This window comes from Argentina anserina, chromosome 2 (genome assembly GCF_933775445.1).
Source record: "Argentina anserina chromosome 2, drPotAnse1.1, whole genome shotgun sequence".
Lineage (NCBI taxonomy): Eukaryota > Viridiplantae > Streptophyta > Magnoliopsida > Rosales > Rosaceae > Argentina > Argentina anserina.
Window position 1 is genome coordinate 12828167 of NC_065873.1, and position 13619 is coordinate 12841785.

Sequence of the window (13619 nt, forward strand, 5' to 3'; positions counted from 1 at the left end):
AGTTTAAGTGATGACTATGAAGATCTGAGGTCACACATGGTGATGAATTCTGAGTTTCCTACCTTTGCAAATGCTTGCATAATCATTCAACGAGAAGAAGTACTCAAAAAAAAATGATGAGAGTTAAGGTGAAGTCAACTTCCAATTCGGGATAAGCTCGTGCATTTGTTGCGGATTACAAAGGAAGTTGTGGCTATAAAGGAAAAAAGGCTGAATGGAATGAGTGAAAGTGTAGTCATTGTGGAGAAATTAATAACAGAAAATGAGACTTGTTGGATCTTGCATCCTAAGTTAAAAGTCAAGTATGAAAGATAACGCAAATCCTTTAACAAACACAAAGCATCTACTTCATATTCTGAGTTCAAGCCTAAAGCCCTTGTTGCTTGCTCAAGTGCTAGTGTTTCTGGAACTACTAATGCAACAATTGATTTCATTACCAATCCTACAGTCTTGTTGAATGAATTTGCAAACTATTTGCAGAATAAGATATTGGAAGGAGGCCAAGTGACTGAAGCAAAATTCAACTGCACTGCTTGGGAAATTTACAGGTTTCCAGTCAACTCAAAGGTTACCCTGAAGTATAAAGGTCAAGTTATAGTGTAGTGAGATTGTGAGTAGGGGATGTCGTACCCAAGGGATTGGAAAACCCTTCTCTAGCTAGGAGAACCTAAGGGATGCTAGAAGAATATGCAAATGTACAAGTCACAAATCAAGGCTCACAAGTGAACCCAAATTCATGGTGGATATATGCAAGATGGTGTAATGATTTAAATTTGTTTCGGATGTGAAGTTACTTCTAAAAACAAAATGACTACTTAAAATGTAAACTAGACTATGTTAAACTAGATGTGATGAAATAGATGAGAGTTAGAACTTAAGGTTTCCACCTCTATCTTCTCTGTGAACAACGATGCTACTAAATTGAATGATGTCACTCTAACTAACCAATTTCTCTCCTCGTATCTCTTTCGGGTATGACAAGGGACAATCTCCTTTGTTGGTATCAAGCAACCCTCTTGGGTGTAGTACTTAACTATTCAAGTCATGCATATGAATCCGGTTAAGTATTAAATGCATTACCCTAAGTGCAAAAAGTTTGGAGATGAAGAAATCATGCAAACCAACCATACATATCTCTAAGTGATTGTAGTTCACAACTCTAACATGCACATATGATATGCTATCATACTTCAAACAACTAAGGTTAATCAAGCCTTAATCATTCATCATGTCATGGCAAACAATCATACCCAAATTGATTAAGTTTAAGCATGAATGTTCAACTTTTGAAGTAGCATATTAGAGCGCTAATGAAAAGTGCATCAAACCAAATATTTATATCAATAACATACATGATTGGACAATGGGATCTAGTTGTGATAGAACAATGTGTTGCTCATCCATAAAATTAGCCGGAAAATGCATGACACCACAAAAAGTGGTGGTGCTCTGTCATAATAGTGCCGCTAAAAGTGGTGGTGCTTGGAAAATTGCCGGAACTTGTCGTTTTTCTCTTCTTGTCAAGATTTTCTACAAAATATGGAAATAAATTAGTCTAAATTAAATTAACCACATAAATAAGTAAATTTCATGTTTTACGGCATTAGAATATATGAGAATTATGATCCAACATTTCCTTGCAGAATCGGAGCATATCAATGAAAGTGAAAAGTCAGGTATCTTTTAAAGCATTTGCTACTACTTTGAAAGTGAGCTTGAATGTTGATGTGTGGATCATAGACTCGGGGGCTTTGAATCATATGACTAATAATCAGTAAATATTGCATAATTTTCAGAAACATACTAGTCATTCTCATGTGTCTAGTGCAAATGGTCAAAGCATACATGTTTCTAGTTTAGGAAAAATTAATTTTATGTCAAAAGCCATTAAATCCAATGTGCCTTTTGTTCCCAACTTTTCTTTTCCGCTTTTATTGGTTAGTCAACAAAATCTCTCAAATGTCTAGCTATTTTTTCTGAATATGATGTTGTGTTTCGAGATCAAGTTTCCCAGAAGAGGATTGGTGAGGTTTTTTGTCTAGATGATCTGTATTTTCTATCAAAGTCCACTTTTGCTAAAAATCAAGCTCTTAGTGCTTATCCAGTTTTAGATGCAGACCAAAAGTTGTGGCATCAACGTCGTGCTCATCCCTCAAATAAAGTCTTATCTACTGTATTCCCCTAGTTTCAGCAGTAGTGATCATCTATGTGAAATTTTTGTAACTTCAAAGTTCTCTAGATTGCTTTTTGGCATTTCTCAGTCTAGAACATCAAAGTGTTATGAATTGGTTTGTTATGATATATGGAGGCCTACTTCTGTTCAATCTATTAATGGATATAAGTATTTTGTTTTGTTCATTAATGACTTCTCTCGTGTCACCTAGCTATATGTAATGAACTTTAAGAGTGAACTAATGTCTGTTTTCAAAGACTTTCACAATATTGTGCAAAATCAATTTTCTTCAAAAAATCATGTTCTAAGATCCGACAATGGATCTGAGTATACTTCCAATGTCATGCAAAAATTACTTAAGTTCTCATGGAATTATTCATGAAACAAGTTGTGTAGCAACACCACAACAAAATGGTGTTGCTGAGAGGAAAAATCGAAATATGCTGGAGAAAACTCAATCTGTGATGTTTCAAATGAATATTCCAAAAATCTACTAGTCTCATGCAGTATTTGCTCTAGCATATATTGTCAATTGCTTACCAAGCAGGGTCTTAAATGGTAAATCACCTTGGGAATTTTTTTTGAAGGCAGAAAAATTAACTTAAATCACTTGAGGGTGTTTGGTTGTACCTGCTATGTAAAAGTTCAAGCTAATCATCGAGATAAACTTGATCCTAAGGCTGAGAGATGTGTGTTTGTGGGTTATTCGTCCACTCAAAAATGATACAAATGTTACAATCCAAAAACCAAAAAAATGGTGGTGTACATGGATGTGAAATTTGATGAGGGCACCCCGTTTTTCCATGTTCCTCTAAACAAGGCTGATTTGCAAGATTTTAATGCAGGCAAGTCTTGTACGCCTATTACACCTTCTACATATGTTCAAACTAGTTATACAAGCAGTGAGTGTTCATCTGATATTATTGTAGGTTCTGATAAGAATTCCAGTGCAAATAGTGGTAATAATAATGATTACACTAATTCTGCAACTCAAGCTAAAGAGAGGAATGATGAAGATGTTGATGATCATCAGAATGATCAATCTCTGCCTAGAAGAAATCCTAGTCAGACTAGGAATTTACCTGTGAGGTTCAAGGATTATTAGATGTATCCTCCTAATCATCCCATGGTTAATTAGATGTCTACTTCTCATCAAGCCTTTTTAACCAATATTTCTACCACTCATGACTCCTCCAATTTTGCTTAAGCTAGTCAAGATCCCAAGTGGAGAGCTACTATGGATGAGGATATCAAAGCCTTAGATGAGAACTAAACTTGGGCTATTGTTCCATTGGCACAAGGAAAGAAAGCAGTAGGGAGTAAATGGATCTACAAAACCCAAGTTCTTGTCAGATGGTTCAGTTGAAAGATGCAAGGCTGACTTGGTGGCTCAAGGGTTCACTCAAACTTATGGAGTGGATTACAAAGAGATCTTTGCTCCTGTGGCTAAGATGAATATAGTAAGAGTTATGTTGTCAGTTGCAGAAAATCATTCTTGGTATTTATTTCAAATGGATGTCAAGAATGCCTTTTTACATGGAAATCTTACAGAAGAGGTATACATGAAAGTGTAAATTGCATGAGCTATTTATGGCTTAAAGCAATCACCTCGTGCTTGGTACTCAAAATAGAGTTCAGTTCTTGTCAGTGCAGGTTTCCAACGCAGCTACTTTGTCTGCTCACTGTTCATGAGACATAGCAATGCATGTATTTTAGCTGTATTGATTTATGTTGATGATCTCATTGTCACTTGAACCAACCTAGAAGAAATTGATGCTCTAAAATCATCTTTAAAAGATCGGTTTGCCATTAAAGATCTTGGTGTACTTAAATATTTTCTTGGCATTGAAGTGGCTGCTTCCAGTAAGGGATTGTTCTTAAATCAAAAAAAAAATTCTCGATCTTTTAGAAGATGCAGACATGACTGATTGCAAGCCCTCCAAAGCGCCTTTGAGTCATAAACATAAATTCACTGAAAATGGTGACAAGGTCAGTCATATTACCTCTTATTAGCGTATGGTTAGGAAACTCATTTATCTTACCATCACTAGGCTAGATATATCTTTTGTAGTGAGTTTAATTAGTCGGCATATGCATTCTCCCACTTCTGAGCATGTTAAGATGGTTAATTATGTGCTAAGATATTTGAATGAGTCAGTTGGACAAGGGATTGTGATGAAAATCATGGTCATTGTGATGTTGTTGGGTACACAGATGTAGATTGGGCTGGTAATGCCTTAGATCGCAAGTCAACCATTGGTTACTGTACTTTTATTGGAGGAAATGCAGTAACATGGAGGAGCGAGAAGCAAGCAATTGTGGCTCGTTCCGGCGCAGAGGTTGAGTATCGAGCTATGACATCTTTTATCTTGTGAATTAATTTGGCTGCATGTAGTGATTGCTGAATTAGGGTTCAAGTGTTCTAGTCCTATGTTTATGTTCTGTGACAACTAGTCTGCCATGCACATTGCAGAAAATTCAGTGTTTCATGAAAGAACTAAGCACATAGAAATTGATTGTGCGTGATCAAGTGCAAGCCAAAGTCATTCAAACCATATACATTTGCAGTGAAGACCAAATTGCAGATATGTTCACCAAAGCTCTTCCTTTTGCACAGTTTCAAAGATTTGTGTCCAAACTTGGATATGTTAACCCTCTTGATCCAGCTTGAGGGGCCGTGTTGGATTATGAAGTATGTTGGCAACAGTTGCACCTGCCTTCTTTCTAAGCAAATAAGAATGTGGCTACAACATGGTCTCACACACTAAGATTCGATCTTTTTTTAGAAAGAGTTGTTACAGCTGCTACTGTATAAAATCCCTTAAATCATGATAGTCATGTTTATAGCAGATTTAGTGGGATTAGGTCTAGTTTTTCATTCTTGTTGTATCTATATATACGTTGTAATCCTCTTTGCTCAATACATCGAAAATTATTATCAAAGAATGTTTCTCTTCATTTTTTTTCTTCAAAACCTTGTTGAGTTGGTTAGAGGAAGAACAAATAAAGTCGGAGCAGGGTGGCCGAAGTGTAGTCCATAACAACTCAGGTTAGGACTTAAGAGACGTCATAGATGAACATCCTTACATCTGGCAGAATCTTGTTGATCCGAACAATGACAAAGATCTTGGTGCCCAACATTACACATGCAGATGAATCGAATTGATCGAAACGCAGTAGAGGCCAAATCAGACATCTGGGAAGAGGCTCCCATTTAGGCTAGTCTCTTTCATCTTCGGGGGGTCGGCTACTAATTTTCAAAAGAGGAATCAGTAGAGAGAGCATACAGCTTACCGTTGATCTCCGTCAGGCAAGGCCGAGGGTAGTAGTTTTTCAACATCGGAATCACCCAGGAGGAGGAGTCACCACTTGTGTTGCTGATGAAGCTAGGGTTGACTTCCTTAGTGTCAACAACATAGGTCGATAACTTAAGCAGCTTGTTCGATGGCACCGCCGGTCCCAAAATAAATTTGCCGCCGATCAGAACAATTCGAGACCCAAAGTCACCAAAACTCATCAGGGAGGGAAGTGTATAGCCATGTGTAAAAGCAACTTGGTATAGAAGTTTGGAAGAAAGCGTGGGTTCCAGGGTATCGGAAAAACGGTATAAGTCGCTCAATTGGATGGCCTGGACACGGTATCCAACACCATTCAAGGCGTATTTATAAGTACAAATATACTTCACCTTCTTGCCCTCCTCCTCCAGCCTCTTCATCGCCTCCTGCTGATTTTCCGTCCATTTCTTTTGGGCCGACCTTTCCCTTCACCATCCTCTAAGCCTAACTCTAGATTTATCTTCTTCAGCCACTACTAAAACTATTTATAGCTCCACCACCCCATCAGAAATTTCTTAGCTTGGGCCGCATGGAGGTTATATTTTGTAGTTTTTGTAGTTTTCAAAGAAAGCGGAGGTGTTGGAATAGGCTGATGCTAAAGTAGACCACTCATCACATTACTTACTGTCAAATGCAAATAAGCAGTTTTTGATGACACTAGCTTCTTCTTTTTTCCGGTTAAATATAATATTTTGTTATGAGCAAAATGCACAAAACAAACATATAATGATACTAATATAACATCATTTATCGTAAAGCTAAATAGGGATTCCCAGTATGTCACTGTCAAATCTCCAATCTAGCTAACATCATTTATTCTGTACTACTGCAAAATAATGGTTAATTAGGGGGAGGAAACACGCACTGAAGAATTTCAACATTTGAGTTGTTAATTCAAAGTTTTCAATATACTTTGAAAACATCTACTTTACTGGATGAGAAAAACATTTAAGGACAAGATACGCAATAAGTGTATAAAGATTAACAAGCATATCATTTGATCATTTACCAATAAGCGATTAAAGAATTCCCATAGAAGAAACGAAACAAAATGAACATTTTTGACAACAATGAGGCTAGTAGTGCATCTGTACAACAGATCACAGAATAGGCAAACCTGGTTTTTGTAATGATCTTTATAAAGAACATCTCTTATAGACCAAGAAAATACCTCATCAATCAATCCCCTGCCCGGCACTTCTTTCTTGACCTTGCTACTCTCCCTCTCCATTATCCAAATAAATGCTTGCTCTCACCTTGTACTGTCTAGTTTGATCATCTCCATTTAGCTATGCAGCTCATTGTTCTTATGTTTGATTATTACTTGGCCTTGAAGGAAAGAATCGTTTTGTGCGCAGAGAAATGTAAATAGAAAAAGAGGATCAAAGATGTCGACATTCCAAGTTCCCCACTAATGGATTACCTAGTTGAAGAGCATCTTTTGCTATTGGTAACGTACAGCCACTCTTTTTCAAAGACCAACCAACAAAAGGATTTATATATACAATAATTACATATATGTACGTACATTGTCTTCCTGGCTTCCTTTCTGCATAACAAGAAGAAATAATGGCACTCCGTCTTTGTCATAAGTACAACTTACCGCTTCGATTTCCATTCCTATTGTAAATCGAGGTCACAGAAAGTGCATTAATGAAAAAAAGTAGCTAATCCTAGAGGATATTGAAAGACATAGACCATTTAACAATATCTTTGCTGCTTATAATCTTTGTTCTAAATATCGGATATATCGGTGATATTTAGAAAACGATACGATATCGCCCATTTCGGTTGAATGTATCAGTTAAATTCCGATATATTGGTCAAATATTGGTCAAACTCTGATTTTTTTTACTTTTTAATCTTTTTTCCTCTCTTAAACAAAATTTGTATTTATTTTTCATTTTTTCATATATATTTCTAATTGTTATATCATTTGTATTTTTTTTTTAAAATATATATAATGAATTTTGAGCCTAAACAATCATTCTTAAACACTTATTTTTTATTATTAGGTTTCATTCGTATACTTTAATTGTCAAAACATTAAGTATTTATTTTCTTTAGTTTACTTAGTTCCGTTTTTTTAATTTATTTGGTACACTTTGAAGTATAATTTTATTGAAAATAAAAATATCCGATAAAACTGATATATATCGATATATCCCTGATATATCGTTTACCCCTTTACCGATACAATACCGATAAACGATATTTAGACCATTGGTAATAGCGTATGAGTGTATGACCAACAGTCGATCACTTCATTTCCTAGCTACATAATTTAGTTGATTTTGATCTATATAGAGAAATTATCATGATCTATAAATGACCATTTTTCAAATACATTTGTTGTTATTACTTACTAGTGACTAGCACGCGTCGCTCCCTTGGCCACTTTGATCCCTAGCTCGTCTAGTTTGCATTCAGGCGACTTGGTCTTTCCCTTGCCATCCTTGATTGATCCCTCACTCCCCTCTCCATCTCCTCCTCATGACAAGCTTCGATACCGTTACTCAAAATTTTGTTCAGTAACTCGCCATTGCGAGTCAAGATGCATTTGATATCACAAACGTCCAAGACGAGGACGATGGCCAGATAGGTACTAGTCGAGCCTTTCTCCTTGCGTGGCTGGTGAATCTCAAAAAAGCATTGGCTATTGCGCTGCGTTCCCACTTTTGCCATCTCTGGTTGTTTGAAGGTTCTTTCCAGGTGCAAGCTCGACCTCTGGATCGTTTTTTGTTTGCTTTCAATCATGAAAAAGATGCTAATATGGTGATCAATGGAGGACTGTGGTACTATGCCAGGGCACCAGTCGTTTTCCAGGAATATGATGGTGTTGCAGATGTGCTTTCTATCCCAATGGATCTCTTATACTTCTAGATGTATCTGAAGAATTTCCCTCCTAAGTTTGTGACACCGAATCGCATCAAAACAGTGGCAATGGTGGCTGGTAATTTCATCCATTGGAATGATAAGGAATGGAAAGCTTCTCGCAGAATAAAGGTTAGGCTTTCTCACAGCCTAGCTCGTCCTTTTGTGTTGAAGAAAGTAATCACGTTCTCTGATCAAGTTGAGTGAGAAATTTTCTTTTACTATGATAAATTGCAAGGATGGTGCCAGAAGTGTAATATGATTTGGCATGAGGAAGGCCAATGCTATAGAACTCCTTTTGCAAGGCCGCAAAGTACCTCGTCAAGGACAAGTTTGCCCAACCTCTCCAACCTGCTAACTGTTCTAGGTTCAGGCATAAAGCATGGGTTGTTTCGTTTTTCTAGTATTAATGATATGCAGTCTACCCATAATGTTCATGTTAGTAGTTCGCATAGCCAAGCCTCGACAATGCCATCTCGTCTCCGTAAATCAGTGGTGTTCCATCAAAAGACTGTGTTTACTGATGATAGTCTGCCATTGTTCCTTTTAACTCTTAGCCTAGAATGGGGGTAGCTGGAAACTCTGATGCAAATGAAGAAATGCAAGCAGCGACAACGTGATGGCACCCCATCTCCAAAGAAGTTGTTCCGTTCTATTGAGGATTTTGTTTCCAACGCTCAGAGAATGTAACCTCTGAAAAAACTAAAAATGCTAGAATTCCCTCACAAGCTCACTCCACGATAGCTAAGACTTTGTGAAAGCCTTGATGGTGTTTTCATTCAAGCCCCTTCTCTAAAAGCTGATGTTCCTACTCCGCCAAAGAAACTGGGGCATGGCCGCCCTTTGGGCCAAAAGAATAAGACTGTGCCGCAACGAAAGAAAGTTACTGGTGATCAGGTCCTGGCATATCTTTATGCTAGCGCTCCCCCTCCTCCTTCCTCCAAGGGAAATGAGCCAATTTGAGGATGGGCCATTTGCCTTTTGCTTTGTTTTTCCTTTTATTTTTGTTATTTTTTTGTTTGTTGTTCTTTGAACTCTAGCGTTGTTTTTGTTTCTTTATTTTGGTCCATGTTCTTGGTTTAGTTGGTGCTCTTGGTGTTCCTATTGCAAGGTACTTATTGTTTAGATAGGTGGGCGGGATATGTGCCATTTGGCTATTTGTAGCCATGAATCCTTGTCTATCCTGAAAATGTGGTAGTAGGTGGTATGTAGAGGTATTCTCTTGGCTTTTGTTGCGTGACCTGCGTCTCTTAATGAAAGTATTCATTCCCTAAAAAAATTTACTTACTAGTGACTATTGAGTACAGTACAGAACATTACATGGGTGACAAAAATGCTAATTGCTATAGGTGTGCAACATTTTGCAATCAAATTAGGCGACAATATTATATATATATAAGGAGTATATATAATGGATTATCAATCCGTAAAATGACAATGCCCATTGCAATTCCTGGGGCTTTGGTTTACTTGATGGGTTAGGCTAATTCCGATGTCGGTCAAAGTACAACACGTATTGCTACTTATCGTCTTATCCTTCACACTATGTATTTGGTATTAATTATATATGCAAAAACGAGGAGGTCCAAATTGTTGAAGACTTGGAGCTGGACCATGGTGAGCTTTGATGGCTTACCTTTTTTTTTCTCATATTGGAAAAAGAAAAGAGTCGTCTTTCTTCTTAAGTTTGATTTTTCCTGTTTTCCATTTAAAATTTTCCAGAAATGTACTTAAATTTTTGGCATAAATGCCGATTTGCACCCTAAATTTGGGTGAAATTGTCAATTTGCACCCTGAACTTGCATTTTAGTCAATTTACCTCCTAAACTTGGTAAAAATTGCCGATTTACACCCCGAACTTGTATTTAAGTCAATTTACCTCCTAAACTTGATAAAAATTGCCGATTTGCACCACATCCGTTAAATTTAACTGTTTTTATCCAATTTTGCGTCACATGTCATGCACATGAAGGGTAATGTTATCATTTTCTATTTATATTTTTCTTAAAAACAAATAAAAATATTCTTTAAAATGAGAATTATTTTGTTAATCAAATTATTTATTTACATCTTTTTTTCTACCTACTTAACCCTATTTTGAATTATATATTCAATATACCCACCCATTCAAATATAGCGTGTTGTGTATAAATATATTTTTATATGTACACATTGTTGGAGGATGAACAAAACGAGAATAATAACGATGTAATAGAACAGAACGTAACCGTTTATTGATTGATAATGAGGCCAATATATAGACATTACATAACCACAATCCCGGAGGATTCGGAGTCCTAATCTATTACAGAGATGCGAATCTATCTCTAACAGGAAACCTAATAAGGCTAAGACACACATAATGGTAGAATAATAATTCTCTCGGAACACACATTTATTTTTAATTTTCAATGTATTTATTTATTTATATTTTTTCTAATATCTTTTAACATACCATATCACATAAAATAATAAATATATAAATCAATAACATGTTTCGAAAAAACAAACATTGTAGCAAGTGTTCCTCTTAAGTAATTTTATTAATTTATTTCATTATTCAATATGAATAAATATATAATGACAATATTACCCCTTAAATGCATAACATGTGACGCAAAATTGGATAGAAACAGTTAAATTTAACGGATGGGGTGCAAATCGGCAATTTTTACCAAGTTTAGGAGGTAAATTGACTCAAATACAAGTTCGGGGTGTAAATCGGCAATTTTTACCAAGTTTAGAAGGTAAATTGACTCGAATGCAAGTTCGTGGTGTAAATTGACAATTTCAGCCAAGTTTGGGGTGCAAATCAGCATTTATGCCTAAATTTTTTCGTTTCATAATATAATACAATGAAACACTAGATTTATCTGAACAAAAAATCATATACACCACGAGCCGAGTAGATGTAAATTTTTTCCAGGCCCTCAGTAGCCAAGACACAGTTTCACACACTAAATTAAATAAAAGAGGACATGATTAATCATGGGATCCCTTATTAACCATAAACGCAATATGGCATGAGCAAATTATTAATTAGTAGCTGGGAATTAAACATGCATGTAGCTGGGAATTAATTGCAAAGTCGATCGATCTGTTTACGAACGAGCTAGCTAGTCTTGGTGCCCAGCTTCTGATAAAGACGCAAAAAATTTCTTCAACTGCCTGTTATAGACGAATGGTCGCTCCATTTTAACAAGGTGACCTGCCTTTTCTATATGATCCTATGATGCGTTGTTGTCTAACTTCCTATAAATCATAAAAGTTGAGAAAGTTATTATACATAATTAATTTTCAACAACTCAAACTAAAAATTAATTCCGAATAATCAAGCCCGACCATGAATTAGTGATGCATAGAGGTTACATTTTCGTCTATCAAAAGTGTTGTGCACCCCTAGGTTGCGTTTGGTGCAGCTTATAAGCTGCTTAACTTATAAGAAAATTTGAAGTTGGTGTTTGGTAAACACATGCGGAGGTACTTTTCTTAAAAGCCAGGGATGTTTTTGAGACATAAGCAGAAGTCAGTCCTGCCTTCCTTTTCAAATAAGTACAAGTCGAAAAAACACAGAGTCTTTCGCGAATCAATGAAATGTTGATAATGACGTTGGGTACCCTTCAAACCACCGACAAATTACATGGAAAACCTAAAAAGACCATCACGCCTCAATTCTCAGTTTTTCACTCTGTCAGACTCGTTCCTCCATCTTTGCGAACTCTAATCTAGGCAACCTCTTGTTGGAAAGTTATTCCATTTGCTACTCACAACCAGAAGAGAGATAATTCAATCCCAAGATCCTCAGAGGGTATGTTTCATGACTATGATTGCATTTATAATTTTTTTCAAAGTTCAGCATCTGGGTGTTTCTTTAATTGGTGGTGAGATCTGATTTGGTTTGAGTTTTCTTGTGTATTAAAGGTGTTTTAATTTTCTATAGGAAGATAAAGATCCAAGGATAGTTATTTGGCAAAAAAATTCCTTCTAAGCAGTCATTGACATGTTTTCATTTTTCAATCTACCTGATGTGATTTTCAATTTATGTTTTAGATACATTTATCTCAGCATAGCTCTTTACCTTTTGTAAAATTCCATAATAAGTATTGTGTCATCTTCTGTAATAACCCGAATTTTTAGAAACTAAATGTCGAGTATTTTCAAAGTGTTAAACTTGTGAAATTATTTCAAGACGACAATTGGAGGTTTGCGACATTTCGAAACGGAAACGGAAACGTTCTCGGATCGTTTAATTAGAAAACGTAACGTTACCGCAACGTATAGATCGACTTTTATTCCGTCGCTCGGTTGCAAAAACTTCCTTCACGAAAGTCGTAGAGCTCATCGATACGAATTCGTGGACACGTCATGCGTTCGAATCGGACGTCGGACGCGAAAGTTATTAACGTCAGAAGTTCGTTTCCGATTTTGGAAATAGTATAAAAGGAAGGAGAGGAGATTAAAAATCAGAAAATCAGATTTTTTCTAAAAATCAGCTCGGGTACTGTTCACCCGACCAAAAAACCTTCTCCGGCCGATTTCTCTACCATCCGACGTCGCCTCGTGTCGTGCCACCTATCAAACTGGCGGGCTCGACGAGCTCCATCTTTTGGGCTACGCCTTGCACTCCGGCGACAACCACATACGGTGTAGCAACCGCCGGAAGTTACTGTTGTGGCGGCGCCGCCTCCTCCGGCCACCATGGCTCGAGATTCTTGGGGGGTTTTGCTTGTCTCAGTCCCAGCAACATTCCAACAAAAAGAATCGAGCCAAATCAAAGTGTAAGTACCCGAATCAAAATTTTCAATTTCTAGGGTTTGTGAATAGTGCCGATTTTATGTTCTTCGTTGTTTGGACTGTTTAGACTCGGATTTAGACCTTGGTGTCAATTAGGAAGTTGTTGGAAATGTTGTTTAGGTTGTGGTGGTGAAATTTGGTGATGATCGGTGGCGGTCGGTGAACAGTAACGCCGAATGAATAGTAACTGTGAATAGTAACTCCGCATGAATAGTAATCCGTGAACAATGTTTTATGAACAACATATAGCTGTGCTGAACTCGTCACCTGATATTTTAAGTATCATTTTCTAAGCATTTATCGTGCTATTAGGTGACTGACGAAACGAGTGAGGAAATTACTTTCAAGATCGTGGAAGTTGCACGCAGGAAAGAAGGTGAGTAAAATCTCACATATTTACGAATCTACCCTTGTGGAGTTTCAGGATTTTACAAGAGTTTTTA